Here is a 24,195-nt window from a genome sequence, read left to right on the forward strand (position 1 = left end):
ATTATGAGTTTTATCTATTTACAACTAAAGTTCAATACTATTTATTCACATTTTATAGATATTATTATATAATACTTAAGCTAAATTGTTATTTTGGTTAATTAGTCCTTAAATAGAATTTTATTTTATTTTAATTGTTTAATTTACAACTTTTTTAAAAATAATTATGAAATCATATCATTTTAAACACCGATGTCTGGATAATTTCAAACTCAGTCATAAAAGACTAGTAGTTAGTTATAAATTATGTATTTGACCAACTTAAAAAAAATACTGAGCGTAAAATATATTTTGTTAATTTATTAAACAAAATAATTTCTCTACTCTGTCTTTATTTATATAATATTATAAATTAAAAACAGAATTAATTTGTTGGTACAAAATTAGATATACGCATTTTCGCCACGATACATCTATATTTTAAAATAAAATAGAATGAATTATAAACAATTTAAAACGAATTTCCTTTTAATATACATTGTTGGTTTTTAAGAATAAATAAACGTACTTCAACATAAAAAGTTTAAAACACTTTACTGTGTATACAATTAATAGCGAAGTTCCTACCTTTTAGTTAGATTTAAATTCGTTTTAGGTTATATACGTTTGAAATGTGCGTTTTATTTTTAAAATTAACTTTGTACTTTTTTTCTTCTTTATTCTCCTAAAAAAGCGTCAAAAGCGTCAAAACTTTTTTCGCTATTCCTACAATTTTCACTTTAATCTGTATTTAATCTTTGCAAGCATATGACGTCGAAGAGGTAATAATGATGTCAACTAGTTATTTAATTCAATCGCTGAATCGCAAATATAGATACACATGCATAGTATATATATATATAAATTTATATAATAAACTTTATTTTTTTTTAAATTACTGATAAGAAGTTGAAAGTATCTTTTTTCGTAGATCGCTGTTGATATGAAAATAGTTAACTGTTGAACAATATTTAAAAAAAAAACTGTATAGTATGCGTTTTTTATTTGGTATAATGATATATATTAATGTACTATAGGTACCTAATATACGGCTGTTATTTAAATTTTAATCACAATTACTTTTAAGCAAATAAATTGTTCGTTTATCATTAAGGCCAAAACAAACAGGCAGCTTAAATATATGCCAATCAGGTAGTAGCTGAGTAATTTAGTAAAACAAAAATGTATGCACCTACCTATATTATCACAGAACGCAAGAATTGTCTTGAAAGCATATCTACATAAAGGACATCTTATTACATATATGTAGATAGTTATTCCCGTGTAGGTATTTTAATATTTATAAAAATATGACGCAATAAAATTTATTTTTTGCCATTTTTTATTTTTAAAACTATGCGAATTTCGATTATTTACTTTTTTCTATTTTGGCTTAGAATCGGTAACAGGAACACTACACTCCGAAATACGCGTTAACCTAACTTCGAGGAATCCGATTTTGTTTTCTTCCCCTTTTCGTATACTTCCGATAGACCTTTGTCGGCCGAGCAGTTTCTACGTACCGGCTATTTTAAAAAATCTCTTCAGACACATACGCGTCACGAACACACCATATCGCACTGCTATATAATATATTTATATATTATATGATATATTGATGTGGCTATAATATTATTATATATATAGTGTATACACTATATATAACGTACGATGATTTAACACATCGTCCATTTCAGCTTGACTGAATTTATAGTAAATGAATAAACCCTTTTTATTGTATTCACACTCAAAAACGTACAACACCGGATGGTGTTTTTTATTTTATTTCAAACGAGACGTTTTGCGTAGCAATCGTTAAGTGCATGTGCTCTTGCTTATAACTTAAACAATGATCGCATATATTGTAATTACGGTGATGATCGAGTGTGAAAGCCGGATGATAATAAAAATTGAATTCCTACAGTCAGCTCTGTTATAAAATGATAATAATTATTTTTAACTATGTACTTGTAAGATTAATGGAGGATGAGATGATATTTATCAACTTACCAATATTGATATATTCCGGTGATTTCTGAGCACCAAGTTATCCACTGAATTTGCTATTTACGATTTTTGATAGATTTTTTTCAGACGATATATGTATGCAGCTCGGACCGTATAATTTACTATACAGATATTTACGAACCGCGTAATATATAATATGGTATCGTGATTGTATAATAAAACACTTAATTTCATTGTCATAAATGCTTCCCGGTATAGTGAATCCAAGTGCAGCTAAGTTTTTGTGACTCGAGTAGTCTTTAAGTCTGACTGTTTCGCTGCAGTAAAATATAACATAATCGATCGTGTTAAAATCACTGTCACATTTTTAGAACGTTTAAATCAAATAAACTCTATTTCACTTATGACGTATCTTTTTTTAAGACATATTTTATTTTTTTTGAAAAAATATAAAATAAAGTCAGAAATATAATTTATTATGTTTTATTAGTTTTCAAAAACAGATATCACCCTCCCTGCCACGCACTATACAATAATGTAACAATAGTAATTGATTTTAATATATATGTATAATACACAATAATAATGTTAACATTAGTGACATAGGTATAACAAAACTCTAAACTAAGAAATGTATGTAGACAATAAATTATTATTTACGAAGAGTGTAAATGTAATATTGAATGTATATTGATCTTATTTTTATTTTCACTTATGTTGGCAATACATTGGCCGTGCAACAAGTTATGATAAAAATGTAAAGTAAAATGTAATAATATAATGTATAATATTATTTTATATTTATACACTATACACTACAGTAATATGAAATGAATACTATAATATATTATAATATAGTACCTACCGGGTTTTGAGTTATCGGGTCATTATCGGGTCATCTTGGTGCACAATATACATGATTGTTGTAAATTTGAAACCAAGTGAATGCTGATATAGTAATATTATTACTACACTGGTACCGAAATATTTACTGTTTAATTGTAAGTAATTTATTATACTTTATTTTCTACATTTTACTGAAATTTGTTTGAAAAACATACATTCGATTCGACCACAAAATATTCGTTTTTTGTTTTATACACGAAAGCGTGTGACTGCCACAAGATACGCGTGCTCTGTTATAACTTATAAATATTATGTGTGTTCAAAAGACGCGAAAGAATAAATTGTTTGAAAATCGCTTTAGTGCCATAAATAAATCAGCACGTTTCAACGTGCAATATATATTTAATACTACCCTTACCGCCTCACCTATTTGAGATTGTTTATCATAATAATTTATTTCATCAGGGAAAAACGAACGTAGCGATAATAGTATGTTGCCGTGTGTGGTGACGTAAAGTTTTCACCCAGGTCCAGGTGTGTTGGATAATTTTTTTAGGGAGAATGGGTACGGTAATCATATTGCGTCCTTTTTTTCTATTCACCGATCCATGGACAGTTACGCTATGCAAATCACCTCACCTCCTGCTATCACCCAAACCGATATCATATGCATCGTGTATTTATCTGCAGCAGCGACACACGATGACTGTATACAGTACAAATCATATAAAAGCTTTTCAAATGTCAACGAACGTGTTGGATGCGCAAGTTTTGTATTATATATTATGCATGTGTATATACATTATTAATAGTGTTTTGTATAGCCATAACGTAATTAAAATAAAAATTACATTTCAAAACCGTAAAATTATTCGAAAGGGTCCACGTTTGACTGCTGTACATATTGTACATATACAGAGTGATTTATCAAGTATGCTCATCCCTCTCCCCTTTTATTCTTTAATATAATGTAGTATTCAAAATTTGAATTTTTAAATTTTTAAATATATTTTAAGATCATATTTTCAAATAAGATTTTTTTGTACAACTTAAGGAATGTTATGTGGAAATTCTAATTTATATTTTTTTTTCAAATGAAAACTTCAATTTTTTACAACAAATTATTTCATGAATATTTTTTCTGAAAATGTTGAGGTATCAAAATTAAAATTTGAATAAGTAGTTTGAGTTATTTGATTTTATGTATTAAGGATAACAGTTCTATACTAATGGAGGTCGTGGGGATTTAAAACTTTTAGTTATTGATATTAATCCATCAACTATCTATTAATTCATAAGAATTATCAAGGTATAATAAATACCAAAATCAATATTATAACTATTTTGTATTTTTGCAAAACAATTTTTAAGGATTATTATCCTTAGTATAAACATTTCGTTAACTGAAAAATTACTTGTTTAAATTTTTAATTACAGACATAAACATATTCAAAAAAATGAATCGCTAAATAATTTACAGTGAAATAAAGAGGTACTCATTAGAAAAACAGAACTCTTTAGGTAAAACAAATAATCTCAAAAATTTTAAAAATTAGAATTTGATCAAATGCATTATCGAATGAAAAAATTAGATTAAACTATAAGCAAGCTTCACAAATCACTCTGTATAATATGATAAATGCATTAGAAACCACTATCCACTATATGTGATTGCACGTTGCATGCAATTCAAAATTATTATAATAAATGGTTTGAAAAGTTTTTGCTTTACAGGACATTGCCAACGAAAATGTTATACATATTTTTTTATTGTTATTTCTATGGTTGATGGATTTGTGGCCATAACATGATTATTATTCACTCGGGCGTTGAATATAACAGCGTAATAATAAAAACTTATTAAATTGTTATTTGTCACCTCTAATATGTATTTATTAAGTAGTAGGGCTGGGAAATCTATTTGTTAATCGTAATTAATGAATAACAATCGAACAATCAATAACACGTTGTAGTTTAGGGTATATAATAAGTGGTTATTAAAATATGGTGGCCGGTAAACGAACATTATCTAACCCGAAGATAAGACATTTATGGTAAATAATAAAATGAGATTATCATTTTATTTTTTACTTATGAGTTTACTATTTATGGATTAAAGTAGCCTTTAAAACATATTTATTGTTGAATTCTGGGTATAGATGCTATACCCGCAGCTATCAATGAATATTTTATAAATTTCTATACAACTATTATCAAGCATTTCATAAAGAGCACTAAAATAATTACTTAAATATTTTAAATACAATTAGACTAAATTCAAATTATCAATATTGTTTTAAATTAAATTCTTTTTTACATATTATATTTTTTAAATCGTATATTTGTGTATTCACAGTATTCATATAATGTTATTAATATTATTGATATTCGATTAAACGTAAAAAAAACATTTGTCTAAAATCTAAATCAACAATCACATCCAGTTTTGATAATAACGTGTGTATTATCAGATGCATATCGTACGTGTAAAATAAGTATTATATTACAACGTCTTGTATTATATGATATCAAAATTACACATAAGTTTTGAATGACGATCGTTATTTTTATTTTGTTTTTTCAGCTTATTTTTTAATCCGGATGAATATGTATTTCGAAATGTTGGCAGACACGATAAAAAAAAAATATAAATTATTATTTTAGACAAAATTTCACGTGATAATCGGTAAATTCGTCGACTCTCGTTAGTCGTGCCCTCCGTGGCTTCGTAAAATAATACCATTTTCGTGTCAGTTATTCGCGTATATCTTGGCGATCTCTGATTGTTGTGTACACCGTCCGTCCTGTTGTTGTCTAAATCACTGTACAAATTATTTCGGACCGCGGTAATAGCTCTTTGCCAACCGTCCGCCGTCACGCGAAATAATTTATCTCGTATCTATCCCGACGGAAGACTTTGTTTCAACCTACTCAAGTTGTGGTGATACTGCTGAAAGATTGCATTGCGCACTTAAAATTATCCGGTCGACTAAACGTTTATAACAAAATCTGGTTTTAAAATTCGTGAACATAATTCGACCACGATCTTTTTTTTTAGTGTATTGTGGTGTTGTGTGTGTGTGTAGTGTGTGGTGGGGGGAAAGGAGTGGTTCCAAAAATTGTGGGAAATTTTTCACGATTATATTTCGATTAATTTATTCTAAAAAAAAAAACAAAACAAAAAAAAAATTTGCTGTCTGTATTTATTTTTCAAAATAAAAATATTGTTGGCGTTGTTATATGAATCAATCAGACACAACATGCAATACTCATACCAGACTCCTTTAAAAATATTTAAGTCAGGTATGAAATTAAGGGATTATTATTTATTTTTCATATTTTTTCTTTCATATTACAAATACATATATTGATACTATAAATACTAATACAATATATTATTACAAAAAGTAAAAATAAATATATATCTTGTAGGTTCCATTATGTCTTATTTCTAAACTATTTTTCTTATTTTCGTACTATAGTAAGTATATAACTGTATTTTTCTAAAAATGATTGGTTTTATGTTATTTGCAATATTTTGTTAGATATTAAAAATACGAATCAGTGGAATATATATTTATAGTTTTTAACCAATTTTTGGTTTTTCAAATGTCACGCTTTCGTATTCAAAAACTTATTGAAATTTATTATGATTAATTTTTACAAGATTAGAAAAACGCCCTTTTGTGTGGTATTCCCCAGGAGTAATTTAATTATCAGTATTCCTTGTAGAAGTTATTATTATTATCAAACTATTTTAAAGTGGTTTTAATCTGTCGCAGAAATATCATTTTTAGACTTTCCGCTGGGATAAGATTATTAGACTTTGCCCAGTTCGATTTCAATTATATGAAAACCTCAAAATCACCTGATATTTATTCTAGATCTTAATTGGAGCATTTTTTAAAATATTAATTAAAGACTTTGGGTATGAAATTATTGTTTAAATGATAAAATTTTATTATTATAAAATTCATATTTGTGAAAATTCGAGAAGATATTTTCTATACAACTTTAAAGTTTTTACAAAATTAAAATCAGCCATGTCAGAGTCTCACAATTTTGCAACAGCAGAAACGTATTTCTGTTCAAAAAGTGATTTGGTATGTAAAGCCGTATTTTTTAACGTTTTGATATTATGTGCATGCGTTTACGAGAACTGGTACAGGTCGTAGGCACGGTTTGTAGTGTACACACACTAATGTTAATTTACTTTGCATACGCTAAAAAGTTCTATTGCATAAGGCATGATGGATTGCCTTTATATCCTTCCTTAGAGAGTTATAGTCTTATAGAATAGCACCGATTAGAACCATCTTCATCAAAAATAATAATTCTCATAATAAATACTTATAATGAATTTAAACAATCGGGAAAAACCATGTTTATGAAAATCGAATTACCATTTTAAAATCAAGAACTATGGCTTGGAATTTTGAGAGAGCTAGTATTTCCTAGTACCTTCCTAGTTGGACTTGTGGTGGTAGATCCACCACCATTACACCGCCAGTCAATGACTTTGTGTGGTCATATTATTATTATCGAACGGTCAAGTGTATATTTAGTTCGGACGCCTCAAAGAAGTTAAAAATATGTTTATGTACACACAAGATCGTTCATGTGCTTACGATATTTATATTGCGGAGAAAGTTATCGGGCAAAGTCGACAATTCGTTTTTGATATGGTTCATGGGTGTAGTATAATAATACGTACATAGATATCTATAATGTTCACATTATTATAATAATATATTCGGATCGTTAACAGATTCTCGTGATGCCGCCACCTACATCTGAAGTTAAATAAAATAGCAAAACAAATAATATATATTTGTAACACAAGCATAAAAAGTTTACCCATTGAATCTTCTTTGTTTTGTTGTTTGTACGTTCTTTAGCGATGATAATAATAATCTCGGTTGTCTGCGGTTACTACTTTTTGTACCTATACTTATTGTTGTAATACTGTTTACGTTTGCAGAATATTTACGCGTACCTACCACTATATCATTCTTGTTATTATTGCAACGATGAGTATATTTTTTGCCTCTGAACTTATTTTCGCTAATGGTCTGTTTTTAAATAATATTTATTTTTGTATTTATCCAATAATGGTTTGTAAAGTTGTAAAATAGAATAAACAATTCGTTTTTAATTCGACCGACATAGACATATATACGAGTTACTGGTAGAGTACCACTGCATACGAATTTATTGTTTGTAACATCGTTATATCACGATAAAATAATTGTATAACATATATGTATCAAGGCACCTAAGAAACTCCACGTATATTCGAAATTTCAAACATATTGTCATAATATATATATAATTATAATAATATGTCAACGTTTGCTATAATCGAATATAATACTAAATACAATTACAGAATATTTTTTATATAAAAAAAAAACAAAATTGACGAACTGATGGAATTGAGTATTTTATATTGGAGATATAGTTATAAATTTTATTTTTAAGCGTCAATCAAAAAATTGAAAACTATTTTGAGTGAGAATCGCTTCACAAAATAATGGACGAGTTCGTTTTAGTATTTATTAATTTTTCATGATGTGTCTCACGATTCTACGGAAACTACTGTGAATGTTAGGTAAAAAGAAATACATTTTAAAATTTTAGAAGTGTAGCTTTTAGAAATATTCTACTACCATCAAAAAGCGTTGCTCACGCTCAAAGCGAAAGAAACAAAATAAACGACAAAACAAACATATATAGTTTTCTCTCGTCCACGAATAAAATCTAATAATGCGATTATAGAAATATTGAATTTTGTCGGGATTTTAATATGTTTTTTTGTGAATTGTTGCAGATTGATAAACGCACAAAATTTTTATTAATAAAATATGAGATCTATTTTTGATTTTTAATTAAATCATATACATACACATTTCTGAGAATTGTTTAAAATAATAAAATGCTTAAAAAGCTTTAAAATAATTTTTAAAGAATACAATACATTAAAAATATAACACAATGACAGTATCTATACAAAGAAAATCATTGTTTATCAATTTGTTATATATTATTATTTATGGTTCTCGTACGTAAAACATGTTCGTGGAACATAATGCCAATGTATTATAACATTTTATGATGACTATACATAATATTATAGTGTATACATAGTGGTGGAAACAGAAATCGGAAATCGAAATTTATTCGGATCGTAAATTATTTTTTACCTACATATAGGTCGTTGTATAAAATAAAGGAGTATACAACAAATGATTTATACTTCCTGAAACAAACGGATTTTCTTCTTTCAATTAGAGCAAAAATATGAAGTCTTTTGCTCGGAGATAAATTTCCGAAGACTTTGTAAAATGTTTATAAATATTAAAGTGTTTCATCAAATGGTTAATCACTTTCTATTTATACTGATAAAGTACCAAGTACAAAATACGTCCAATACCTTCGTACCTATGTTGTAAACAATATACAAAACAAAAGATTTATTGTTACTTTAAAACTATTATGATTTATGAGCCTATATAATAGGTATCCGTCTTTAAATATGAAAAATAGACTTCGTCTTTTTATAGTTAAAATACAAGAGTAATTTAATAATAAGTTTACATTTAATACAAGAGTTGAAAATAATTTCGTGTAAAACAATAATTATAGATTATTTTATTTATAATTATTAGCAAACAGCTGAAGTACGGTGATAATTTTCTAGTTCAAGAAAGTATAATGAAAATGTTAATTTTTTTTGTCGTTTTTATAATATTATTGATCATAGTAAATTTCAAAGTTGCATTATAATATTATGTATTTCAGTAGGTATTTGACTCAGTAGACTGTAGCAGTGATGGCATGCGTCCGCATATAACCTTCCGTTTTTTATACATAAATCCCTGACAGGTCACCGGGTTTTCCGTCATGCATTATTTTTAATCACAGTCCAGCAGTTTTTCAATTTGCTAAACATTAAATACGAAAGGAAACATATTTTATAAGGCTACAAAATCGTTTTATAAAAATGCCTAAAGGCTAAACATTTCGCCATCATGTTTTGTGCATACATTATTTAAGATTTTTCATAAATGTTAATATTTTATTTACCCGTCTATTACATTAAATAAATAACGTTATTGTAGGAACGTGATCGTTTATATTCAACCGTCCGTCGTACTCTACATACTATACCTACATAAGTGATAATATGTAAAACGACCACACTCGTCTGTACTTCGGGTTAGGATAGATCATTTCAGTTTTTAATATTCATAGATAAATACACAGCTCCACACTAGTTGTGGATAAATTGTTCAAGTATCAATATATTAATTGCAGACATCAAGTTAATGAAAAACATTTATTCTAAAAGTTATGGTCGTGACCTATAAAAACTGATATAAGAATTACGGATAATATTTCCCTACACCATTTTTTCAGGACTAAGGACGGGTTACTAATCTGAGTACTTAATTGTACAAAATCGGTAGGCGGGGTAGGTAAAAGTATTAATGTCTTGCTAAAAAAATAATGGTTATTCTTAAGCATTGTCTTGTGCATATATATATTATATTTTTTTTCGTCTTCTATACTGTCATCGTAGATTTTATGGTAAATATTTTTTTTTGAAACAACCTATATATTATATACATTTTAATCTATTAATTTTACCTCTTGAATATTACAACATTTAGTTAATACCCAAATTTTAATTGTTTTTTGTCTGTCTTGAATTTCGTAAAGCGGTATGATTCGTTTTAGTTTAGCTACGTTAAGTGGTAAAATGATATCAGAAGAAATGTTTCTCGAAATATCGATCGAATCCCGTCGAAATAATCACTCGGTACAACCATAGTTATACATGTTTACAACGTGCAAGGGCTGTAACCCTTCGTGATCGTGGTATATTGTGCAGTGTATACGCTTATAACAGAGGTGTGTGGGACAGATACGCGATACAATAAGCGAGATGATGTTCATTGAAGTATGATTAGGTGTATATATTGTTGTATAATATATTTACCTATACCGTTGGCGATGATTTTTACAACCGTGAAGCTGACTCGTACCTATAATATACAGTGGATTTATTCGGCCGCACACGTTATAATATACTCGTATACACGGTCGGCTACACCACACAGACCTCACGACCGGTAATATAAACTATACCTACTATAATAATGTAAAACAGGTAGCCGGTAACGTAATCTGGTTATGTTAACGGGGGTAGTTTGTATACAATATTGCACGCATGTGTGGTGTGCACAATAAACTTATCACTTATGCACACGGCATATTATAAACATTAAATTACGTATTATTTAAATTTTGATGCAATTACTTTGACAGTATGAAAGGATTTAAATTTAATATTTTAGTTTTCACGGTCACAGACTGCCGCAAAGTAATTTACTATTATAATCTATATTACTCTTTAAAGATATATATACATATGTACATTATTTACAACATTAAAAATCTATGAATACTTTGTTATCTTTATTTATATCCCGCAAAAATAGTCTATTAGGAATTAGGTTGTATTATTGCAATTGCGCTGTGTGTATTACAACACACCTTATTTCTTTCAAACCCGGTGGTTGTCGATATTTAAACTCAATCATATCTAGTTAAAGAGTAGTTGGTTAGCCATTTCCACTACACGAATCGATCTTAAAAACCGGGTTGTTGGATCGATACAAATAAAGTTTTCTAAGTTATATTTTACAGGCCCTAGACACTTATGACCTGCGTTCATAAACTAACACGTTCGAATACTTATACAAAGTTTATTAAACCATTGAAATAGTAATAAAATTATACAGTACACTACCACCTGAGCAAATCTATTCTTAAGAGTAGTATATTACATCACAGGAGTAGCAGAGTACGAGTTGAAACATAGTAATACAAAGTATTATGATTTATTAATAAGGTAAGTTATTATGCCTATAATAAATCAAATAAAAAATGTATAGATTACTGTTATGTGATAGTCTCTATACTTCGTGATTCAAAACTCGATAGCTGACTATACTAATAATATGTATATATGTTCGTACACAACGATAAATTTTTATTTTTTTCTAAAATTCCATTTTAAAAATAGTTAGAAATTATTCTAGGTAGGATCAGTTTTGAGTGTAGACAGAGTAAACACAGTAATGTAGACTCACAAGGCCTCTTACAATAATTTAAATTTCTAAAAAATAATTCAACGAACAGAATAACATTTGGTGATCATATTGTTACTTTTTCTGATACTTCGGACGCCATATAGGTATTTTCAATGAAGTTTTTATAGTAGAACGTATTTTATAATTGTATTAAAATATTTTTTAACGATCTTGGATAGTGTATAAATTATAAATGATTTTTAGAATTTTTAAAGTTAGCTAGGTAATAGTAAATATTATACTCATAGTGGCATTTAAACAAACGTATATTTTCTAGCATATTGAATATTCTTATGATGTCACAGTTAGTTTATTTCTTTTTATACCTTTTTTATTCTGTATTTTAAAAAGTCAAATGTTATTTAATTAAAATATAGAATTGTAGATCAACTATAAAAAAAATTATATTTTTAAATGGGTTCATCTGAGGTTTGAACAATTTTTTTAACGTCAATATTATATGTTTAGATTGATGTAATATTCAAAACGTATATTCTGCATTTATTCTTAATATATTTTATAATAATGTCAATGAGTATTATTATGTAGTCTACAATTATTATTACGACATATAATGGATAATTACGATTGATTAAATTTGTTTCTTTTCAACATTTTCTTCCTGTATTTCTATCATGTTCATGACAGAGTCTAATAGATATGATGATTTTATTAAATAATTGATTGCCAATTTATTTTAACGCTGATATAATTATTATTGCGGTTCTTGTATTTTATTAATTTTATTTATTATGTTTGCGGACACATTTATTATATGAAATTTTAGTATGAAGTCTATATATTTGTTGTCATTTTAGTATAACAATTATTTAGTTTTTACATTGTCGCTGGAGGATTATAAAGCTTCATTTCAATATCCGAAAAAATATCAATATAAAATATCTAATCCTATTAGTTTAATTGTTTTACTATTATTTGGATTTACTATTTTTATAGTATTCAATTCGCCAAATGCGTATATCCAACAATTTTCAAATTTCAGTTAAAAAAAACTTATGTAGAATCTTGTATTATATTACTTTAACAAAAATTTTTGGTGTTAAAATTATAAATTATTTAGATTTTATTCAGCCATAAAATAATTTACAAATTCTTGTGGGGTCACAATGAATTTGATAAAACTTTAAACACTTATTTATAAAAAAAAAATGTGACTTAATATTTATGAACACAATTTGTAAGGAATCTCGCATTATATTTTCAAGCTATTTTACTGACAAATAAACAAATATAATTGACCATACACAAAAATAAATAAAAAAAAAAAAACCAAACATTTTTAAATGCCAAAAATAAAATAAATAAAGTATATTTCAAGATTATATCATGTCTAAAACAAACTCGTATAAATATTTGGTGAAAATTTATAGTATTTACAATTATTCATTTTTGAATTGTAACATAAAAACGAATCGCGTTTTTTCGAAAACTTGTTTATAATACGAGTTTAGAACCGTATTATTTATTATGAACGTGGTTCCTTTATAAGTCAGATGTAGGAATCCGGACGATTCAACAGTAATTAGAAAACAAACGCAAACCAAAAACTATTTGATACGTGATCTTTCAAGTCACTGGGATCGTAACCGAGACGAGATGTTTCATTTTATCTCATAAATTCTTCTGGAATTTTAAGCGAAATTACAACAAAACGAAAGATACATTTTAAAATAAATAATAATAGCGATTTTGACGGCAAAACAATATTTCTATTAATTTTTTTTTTTTTTATATATATATAAATGTACCGACTTAAAATTATGTAAAAGAAGTATTTTCCAAACTTAGTGTTTTCTGAAATAATAAGTGTCTTACGTTAAATACATCATCACTTATCTATGTTATACGTATTAATAAAGTATCGATAATATTTTACGCTGTTGTGTATTGCGAATCTTTGCAGCGCTCACGGTCGGCCATCGTATTTTTACTATCGCTGTTGCCCACCATTCAGGATTCGCGTCCATAAAGGCTGTACAACAGTTTACATCATAATAATATAATAAACCTACATACAGCTGGGTAATGTTATTTTTTAACGCAAGGCACTCGTTTCCGCTTCTTAGTAAACATTGTTTGCTTTTATTTTTAAGTAGGTCAAGACATAATAACACATTATATACTTGCATTACATTTTATGAACATAACGAATAGGTATGTATCTTATTTATTTTTTATGGTAGTTTAATGGTGACACTTTATTTTATGCTTTAAATTTTATTTACTCAAGAACTTTGCTCTCCGAGTATAGTGTACAGAGCACAATTATTGTTAAACACTTAAAAATTACTGTAGTTTTATACTAATTTAAACAAATAATGTTATGATTTGATGGAATATTTCACGTCATCTACATTTTTAATTTTTGTAAATAATAAACTAGTGATCTGTTTTAAAGTAACTATTCAATTGTTCGAGATTTAAAATGTTTTCTATTTCGAGTGTGGTCCACAACTGTCTTTATAGATAACCTGAAAATGTGTTTCAAATAGAATCTTTAGATTTATTATATAATTACAAATACGGTCATTACAATAACAATAAAAATGTTTAAACATTTGGATAAAACTAAAACTTTAAAAAGTTTGAGTTTTCCATTATACAGACGTTTATAATAAAAAAAATAATGCCGTATTAGATTAGATAGGAAATTAATCTGTAAAATAAAAACATAATATGTACAAAATATATAAGATATTGCATGCGTTTTGTACGTACGAAAATAATTTTCTATGAACACATTCTAATTGTTACAAAACCTAAATTTAATTTATTATAGGTAAAATATTATTATTATTTTTTTAAATTTCTCATGAATTATATATTGTTCTCTTTATTAACATTTTGTGAATAGTAAAAATGTTTTTTTTTTTTAGAATTTCATGAATTTGTTATTGTTAAAGTGGCTTAACACAGTTTTTATTTATTTTCACTCGACTTTTAATATTTAATACTCGAATTCTTTTAGGGATTTTGTATGTTGAACGATATTTACTTTATTATTTTTAATAAGTTATTTGATTCAATTATTTACATTAAACTCAGTGTTAATATCGGTAAATTAATCACTTTTCTGTCGCATGGTAAAGATTTTCTATCATTTAACTATGACTATTTTATACTTTGTGTTTATAAACACTCGTATATTAATATCTGAAAAGAACTTTTATCACTTTGTAAAATTTAATAATTATTATGAAATAAGATCTTTAAAATACAAACTTTACTTTTCCTTTATATATTTTAATATTTTAATAATTATTATCTTTAATATTTACGTATCAACTATCAAGTAATACAGACAAAATAAAACAATTACTTTTAAAAATGTATAGTATTATTTTATAGCTAATTTATTTTGAAACTATTAATATTTTTATTAGTTATTATTTTTGGTTTAATAATTTACTATAATCATGTTATTATATAATAAAAATATGCACTATAAACAATTGATCTGAAACAAATATTATTGTTTATTGTTGTAAACGTTGTGAGGCATACACTTAAATTTATATTTGAAGATAGTTATGTATCTTGAGTAAATCATTATTAATTTGTTATTATATTTATATACCTAAATTTATTAACCATGTATATGAGTCATATTATTACTAAAATCAAACAATTGTGATTTAAAAAGTAGTGTATATACTATTTAGTACCAAAAAAGTTTGTTAATTATTTCATTTTAAAATGTTTTTATAAATATAAATCCAAATATAATAGTGCGATGAAATATTATTTTTCGGACTTAATAATTTTGTGCTTCAAGAATATTTCTCCAAAATAACTTTCAATTAAATTACGTACAGCGTGATAGTTACAGAACATATATTTACTGCGCCTAATAATTATATTTTCCGAAACCAACAAACACAACTCGTATAATTGTAAATCCAATTGAATGAAAAATCATTAGCGAAAAAATTACGGAAGTGAAATTAATATGTTTTCCGAGCTTGAATTCGCAGTAAATTAATTTGGAAAACGTTGACAAAAAATAAAAATAAAAACGGTGATGATTCATAAGAATGTTTCAACCGGTAATGTCTAGAAATTTCAAATATTATATTAAACTGTTACTGTTCTATACCTTAGTGGAACTTAATTGTTGACTTATATACTTATACTTATACTTTGTATATATTATCTATACAGTTACAGTATACATCGGTATATGTACATTATATGATATATTATGTGTAATCGATGTGTATTCATCGTGTTAATTAAAAAATGAGCGCAGTATCAAAAATCAATGATTATTATATTTAATATAATATTATATATTACTATTGTTATGATATTTTATTTTAAGTCTGGATTAAATTGGTCAAAATCAAGCTTCTGCGTTAATTTTACAAAAATTAGTAATTTCCTATTTTAAACTGAAATACTAGTTTATAATACTCGGTTGCTTGGTTTTAATCAAATTATTATTGTATATTATTACAAGTAAATGGCATAAAATAAACGCAAACGTAGCTGTTTTAAATTTGGATAACATTTAGACATATACGATATTTTTCAAACGTTTCTTAAGTGGATGTTAAAATTAATAAATCTTATCTGAACCCCAAAATAACTCATCAGACTACCTGTTATTATATTGCCAGATTCGCTCAAATCCTTTACCCTTTAAATGTTCAAAACAACTATAGAAGATAACAATATACTCTCGCTTCAGTTTTTAGAATACGGTGCGCTCTTATCGGTTGAACTATCGCGTTGTCTGAACTAATTCATATTGAATCGTCTTAATATTTACTCTTGTATTATAATATATACATAAATTATTATCCCTAGTTTTTGATTATGCCATGAGGTCTGCGGGCTTGTTGGTTTTGTTATTATTATATTACTTTGGCATACCTACCCGTGTGTCTGTGATCGGGGGTTGGGAATTGCTAAAACTTTTCTGTTTTTAAGAACTCTTTGCTCCACAACTTGAAGAAACAGAACAAATATGTATGATATGTTTTGTATTTCCAGAATATATTATACGACCTTATATAATGTGCAATATTATATATATATATATATATATATATATATATATAATTCATATAAATATTTGTTCGCTAACATAAACGCACAAAGAACAAAATGGTCATACATATTTGTTCACGAACATAAACAAAGAAAATCAACAATATTACTATGTTTATTTGTCTTTGTATACACCACAACCTACGCGTGTGGTCTGTTTTCCCTATTATATCATACGTGCGATATTTTATGAATATATCGCTATAATAAAATTACAATCATGCTCGGGGTAGAGATTTTGGGTACATCGGTGTCGTAGGTTCGTTTAACCTCTAGTATTTCACAATATAGTATATAATATGGTTTTATAAATTACGCGAACTAAATAAAATATTACGATATAATAATATATAATTGGTATAATCAAGTATATGGGTAGAGAGGAAAAAAGTTAACATATACAATTTATTCATCATTATATACGTACATGCAGTGACCATTTAACGCGCACAACACTCGTATTATTTCAGAAATCAAATACTTTTTTGAAAATATTTCTTTTGCGTTATTTTTAATTAGTTATAAAACAGTGTTTTTGAATTTTTTTTATTTTTTATTGGTATATCTTTTTTAAGTTTTTTATTCTTTTTAATGACAAGATATACATTCAATTTCAGATTTAACCGAAGCAGAATATTATTTTGGAAATTTTTTCTATAAAAATCAAATTTCGGACAATTAGCTTATTAGTCTTAGTTATGTATTTTAAGTATAGTTAAATGAAGTAGAGGGTCAAAATGTTGCTGAATATCTCTGTACCCCTAAAAATCACTCATAAAACCTGTATATTATTATAGTAATATAGTGTATTTACCTATCAGTTATTACTCATGAACTCGTCTAAAACTGTATACAACTTTATATATTATATCGAAATATTCTAAAAAGTATTCCAACTTTGAATAAAGAATTAAAAATGAATATTGTCATTGAAAACCCATAACGATAAAAAAATATTAAATTAATATATATATTTTATTTAAAAACCCGCTCTTTAACGACTTAAATGTATGTAAAAAATATATTTAAAAACTTTAATATTTTTTGAAACAATGAGTATCTTATATTAAATGGATCACCTTGTATAATTGCAGATTATAATATGTCCTAAATGGATGACTGCATGTATTTTATAAAACTTTATAATAGTTATAATCGGTAATGGTTAAATTTTAAGTTCAATATGTACAATTTATAAACAATATAATAGGTAACTATTAACTATTTGTGAAACTGTTGCATTAAACCGTATCAGTATTTACATCGTATTTGGCCTGGTTAAAATTTTTCTTAATTTTTTTTTTTTTTTTATAATATAGCGGCCACTGACTTCACGCCTATAATTGAATTACTGCAATCAATCAAACTCAAATAAACTGCTGAAAATGTATGATTTCCGATAAGTAAATCGTTTGTTGATAACTATTAATTACTCTGACTAAAATTAATTATTATTTCTACAGTTTTATTTAAAATCATATTTTATTACGCACTTCAATAAATATATACTTAGATATTAATATATTGTTCTTTCAATATATATTATAATTGATCATTAATCGTTGTACCTGCACGGACATAATACTGAGTGGGATGATAAATATTACAGTATTGCATATTCCCATCAACAATACATTTTAATTCCTACGACGAGTGTCTGCTGAAGTGCAAACTATATACTCACACTATTTGAATAATTAAAGGGAATTAATAATTCAACTTTTAAAATGTTTTTGAATCCAAAATTAATGCTTGGAACATTTAAAAATGACCTTTTTTGTTTTACTCTCTTATTTTCCAAATTTAATGACACGGAAGTCGGGGTTTACCTACTATTCAACAGAATTCGAGTAAACACAACATAATAAATGTTTATAATATAATATAGGCTGGGTATGTACATTTTCGGTTTTAGCATAAACACACACACCACGACTGCAATATTTTGTTTAGAGATAATGTCCGTGACCCATCGAGTCATTCGACTTTCGACATTCGACTTGAATTATAGTAAGTTTTAATTTAGTAAAGAATATGGCAAAATTAAAAAACACAATATATTTACTATTGGACATTGCCCGTAGTCGCGTAATATGTCATATGATTGATACGAATAAACAATTAACTCTTCTTTTTGATAACCCATCACTCAGCAGTGTAAGAATTCGGTTAATCGCAATAGTTTTGTGTGTGTTTATCATCTATCTGAAACAGATCGTCTACAATAGTTCGTCAAAACTTTTGTTTTCTTAATTGTTAAACAACATGTTTAAGCGCTTCGAGTTATCGGAGCGATGAAGATTATGTTGTATATACCGATTTTAAATAGTAATAGACAGTTTATAGTCTGCACAACTGCAAAAGCTCTATAAATAGTAATTACGTTTATACTGTTCGATGTACAAACATGTACATATATTTTTTATTCTCCGTAAAGAATATTTCAAAAGCACCTGCAAACACATTTAACAACGCTAAGAGTTTCAATGTTATCGTACAAAAAAATTAATTTTATTATAGTTAATACAATCGAACGAGTAATGTGGATTATGTTGAATGTTTAGTGTTTACCTTTGGAATATAACAATGAATTTTATTCAACGAGAAAATGGAGGGATGTTGAAGGCTGTTTAAACATGCAGGGTGTTCATACACCAAGTTTCTCGCACTTGTTTTATTTTTAAGAACGAATTTATTCTAATTCTCATTTTGAAATTTATTAGTTCATTTAAAAAGTTAAAAGACATATTTTTAAGTAGATAGATATTTTCTTAATTAAAATAATCAATTCTTAATGTAGATAATTGTTAAGCGGACGATTTTCTTGAAAATGTATATATTTCCATATGTAAAAATCAGAAATCGAATAACTGTACTCGCTTGAATACGGGTAAAAAAACGAGGTCAAATATGTTTGGTGTAAGTTATCCTGTATATTATAAGTGAAAAATTATATGAACTTTTACTTAAAAAAATTCTCAGAATGTGTACTGGGGGATGACGTTGAATCAGTTCCGTTGTGTGCTTTATACATAATGTACAAACAACGGCGTGTTTCATTATTTGAAATGGGAAAATTCGCATAATAAGAACGATTTAAATATGCATAATGCCATGAGATAGCGTCTGACTAAAAAAAAAAAAATCCATTACATTATAAATGTTTTACTTTAATAATTCGCAACTATGAAAAAAAAAAAAAATACTAACCCAATAAAATAAAACCGAAAACCTATCAGATGTTCAGGTTATTAAAAGGTTTGGAAATTAATTCATGCCGGCTTACACTTTCATTCTCTAAAGTGAGTTGTGGAACTCTAATGAATACGTTGACCTTTGGGTGGACTTACTTTTGAGGTCGGAATAGTGTACAAGAGACAAACGGTCGACAGCAGTTTATAAATATATGAGCGGCGGTAGTTGTGGCGGCGACGACGATGACGACTATACGGTTTCCGCGTTTAATGAGACCCTTAACGACGAAATTATTTCCTCCGCAGAACTATAGAATTTGAACTTACGCTGTATGTATATAGTATCACTAGCGGTTGATACAGGAGTAGTTGTGACCCACAGCCATGGTTTTAAAAAGTGGTTTCAAAACTTTTGATGTATCACGTTTTCTGTTTCGATTTTATACCACCTCGGAATTTTCCGACGCAACTGCTTCTCAGTCATTATGTGTGACATATTATAACAACACGCATTTTACTCCCGCCACCCAATGTTGCGGGCAAGTAATTGTTGTCATCTTACGTGTAAAAATGTTGCGTCAACAGTTTTAATACTATAATTTATAATCATTACACTGTACGTATATAGTAGGTAGGTCCTTATCCAGTGGCGCGCGTAGTGGCATATGACAAACGATATATCCCCCGTGGGCCTTTTTTTTTTTTTATATATATATTTAAAACATGACTGAACAGTTCATCAAAATAATATGTAGTTTGTACGTGCTTGTAAAAAACTAAATTTCTCATCAGAAATATGTATTGTGGTGATACCAGAGTACGATTTAAATTCATCTTCAATGAATTTGTCTAATTCGTTCTTTTTATGATGTATTGATCAAGTAGTCAAAAAGGTCTTTATATTTTCAAAACGTTGCATATTCCTAGTCAACCGCTTTAAGTGATTATTTAAATTAAATTACCCGTTACTATTTATATTTTATTTTATAATTTAGTGTTCAATTTCAAGTTATCGTATACTTTATGTTACAGTAAAAATTAGTACCCAAACATATATTGATAAAACATGATTTCTTTTCGAAAATAGTCATTTAATAAATATATAGTTATTTTTAAATATATTTGTACACATGTTTAGCCTAGTACCAAAGGAAAATTAAATTTGTTTTCAAAATAAAAATATTATACATTTTTGTCTGGTATATGACATTTCTTCACATGACAAATACCTAGGCACGCCATTGCCCATTGATTATATTATCTATATTTCATTATTTATGTTTTATCACTGGTCTATGGTTGATAACTGACTACAGCTGTATACAATGCTATGTACAACACGACTTATCGTAGAATAGTGTGAACAATTTCCTAGTATAAATAAAAAATAATATAAAATTAATCTAAATGATTTAAAAAAAGTCTTTGAGTATATAAAAAATAAACATAAAAATTAAGAAGTTATTGAATTTGATCCTCGTGAATAATATTTTTAAGTCCAGGGAATCATTAAGAACTGAGCTCAAGAAATTTAAGTCTATAAAATCGTGGTGAAAAGGAAGACTTGGAATATTCAGACATATATTATTATTATAATTTTTAGTGGTAACTTAAATAGGCAGTTATATGTATATACATATTTATGAATTATTAAGTTCTCCGTGATAATATTATAATATTACAAACCAAAATGTATAATGAAACATACCTTTATTGTCAGTAAATATTATTATTGACTAGTTTAAAAGTATCTTTTGTTTCCATTAAACATATAAACTTAGGTAGGTATAAATATCATATTTATATAGTATTTAAATGCTTTTTTATATTATTCATGTTAAATGTTTTTTTAAATGTTATATGCATTTATAAAAAGCTATGTTAAGGCTCCTCAATATTAAATAAAAATAAAAATATTACTTAGTATTCGGTAAATTTACATATTTTGTTTGTAGATATTTATTCCAATATATTACGCTATAAAAATAATTCATAATATAACCTACTAACCAACTCCACCTACAGATTTTATATCTTTTTGTTATCAATATAATATATAAAAGATTCATATCGTAAAATCAATAGATTACTAAGTCAGTGAAACGTAATAACAATATGCTTTAATGATTAAACAAACATTTTTAAATCTCTATCACTGCAATATGAGAGATATTTTAATATTGGTCTTTGTTTTAAATTATTTTATAGTATTACGTTGTATTTATTTAATGTCATATAATACAGTTTGACATACAAGTGCAAACATACATGAGTTATTTATAATAAAATAGTTAAAAAAAATAACGGAAAAAAAAACATAAAAAAATATTAATGAATAGATTACGATTTCAATTAAACATAAATTAATGGTTTTCTCATATTGCTAAAGTTACGTTACATAAATAAAAAATAAAAATAAATAAAAGGTTTATATAAGTTAAATAATGTATACAGACATTGGTATTGCCAATATTGGGATGGTTTAAACCCTCAAACCATTTAAATTGTTAAGCTTCCAACATAATTTATACTTATTATACAAATTATTAAAAAAATAGTTTTTCTCTATTGATAAACCATTTTTAGAATTATTCATGGACTATTTTCTCCACCACTAATTTTAACTATAATTTAAATATTTATAAAGTTATATTCTAGAGAAAATATAATGATTTAATTATTCGTTGTTGATTTTTATTAACGTTTTTTTAATGTTATATTAAAAATAAGTGTTGATTTAAAAAAAAATATATAATAGAGAATATAATAGTTATAACCACATACTGACTTTTTTCAGAACTTTTCATTGAGAGTTAAAGTTAAATAAATTTTTCAAATGGTCCTCCAACGCTTTTGAAAAAGTATAATACATATGGGTCAATAATAATTCTAATTGTCATTTAATGATATTTACATTTAACTTAACATTTATTTTAAAACTCCTGTAAAAGCAATGTAATAGATCAAATTATTATCAAAAGAAATATTCTACATACTTCCTTTATATTATTTTCTAATTTTTTTTTTTATAAATTTTTTCAGTTTTCATATTTTCGTTTTATTAAAAATCACATAAATGCCAATAAAATAAGTTTCCGTTTGATTTTTTTTTCATAAGAACTAATCAATTTTTGTTATTATAAAGTGAATCTTCATTATTAATAATATAAGTTAAGTTAGTAATATAAGAAAATAAATATGCTTAATAATTTGACATACCTTTAATTTAAAATCAATACTTTCTAGCTTTCTACTTAACACAATTGTATGAAAAATATTACAAATTAAATATTATACATCTTCACCTAAATCAAATTACGAACATTTTTCATAAGTGTTTACATGCTGTTATTATCAAATTAACAATCTAACTAAGCTTGAATTTGTTGAAATTTACTCTAAAATTGAGTTAAAAAAATTGATAAATTCTATTTAACTTAGTTATCTGTAATAACACGAACAAAAATATTTTATAATGGCACTTTAGGCGATGGTCATAGATTAAACTTCTGTTTAATCGATTATTATTACTTTGATATTATATTCTATAAAATTTCCTTTTTTGAAAGTATATTGCTTGAAATTTATATTTTTAACATATTATTTATTCCAATGGCTGATTCTGAATAGATAAAGAACGATTTTGATTTTAAATCAATAATGGGTATATTTTTTTCAAAATAGTACTTTTTCAATGTAAATCATTCAACTGTTTTATTGAGATCGCATGATAACAAGTTTAAAAGACTGTTACAATATACACTATGGTCTGTATCTTGTAATCGTATGTGATTAGGTATAGCGAATATTATTAATTTAAAATATACGAATAATAAAGCACTTCGTTAACTACTAGTTGCCATAAAACATTCAAAAACTAACAATAAGGACAATTTTTAAATAAATTTTTTAGTAATTATTTGATACCGAAGTAAAATCGTGTTAATATCAATATATAAATCAAATTCTTTTGTTTA

General features: G+C 26.3%; 1 protein-coding gene across 3 annotated transcripts in view; it reads left to right on the top strand.

Moving 5' to 3' along the window:
* Positions 1-24,195, top strand: part of LOC113548813 — a 162,562-nt gene that overhangs the window by 50,105 nt on the left and 88,262 nt on the right. Inside the window, exon 3 of one of the 3 annotated variants that reach the window (XM_026949888.1) lies at positions 18,344-18,411. The exons of the other annotated variants lie outside the window; for them this stretch is intronic. The gene's annotated coding sequence lies outside the window, so the exon portion shown is untranslated. The remainder of the gene's footprint in view (positions 1-18,343; positions 18,412-24,195) is intronic. 3 annotated transcript variants of the gene reach the window in all.

This window comes from Rhopalosiphum maidis, chromosome 4, assembly GCF_003676215.2.
Source record: "Rhopalosiphum maidis isolate BTI-1 chromosome 4, ASM367621v3, whole genome shotgun sequence".
Taxonomy (NCBI): Eukaryota; Metazoa; Arthropoda; class Insecta; order Hemiptera; family Aphididae; genus Rhopalosiphum; species Rhopalosiphum maidis.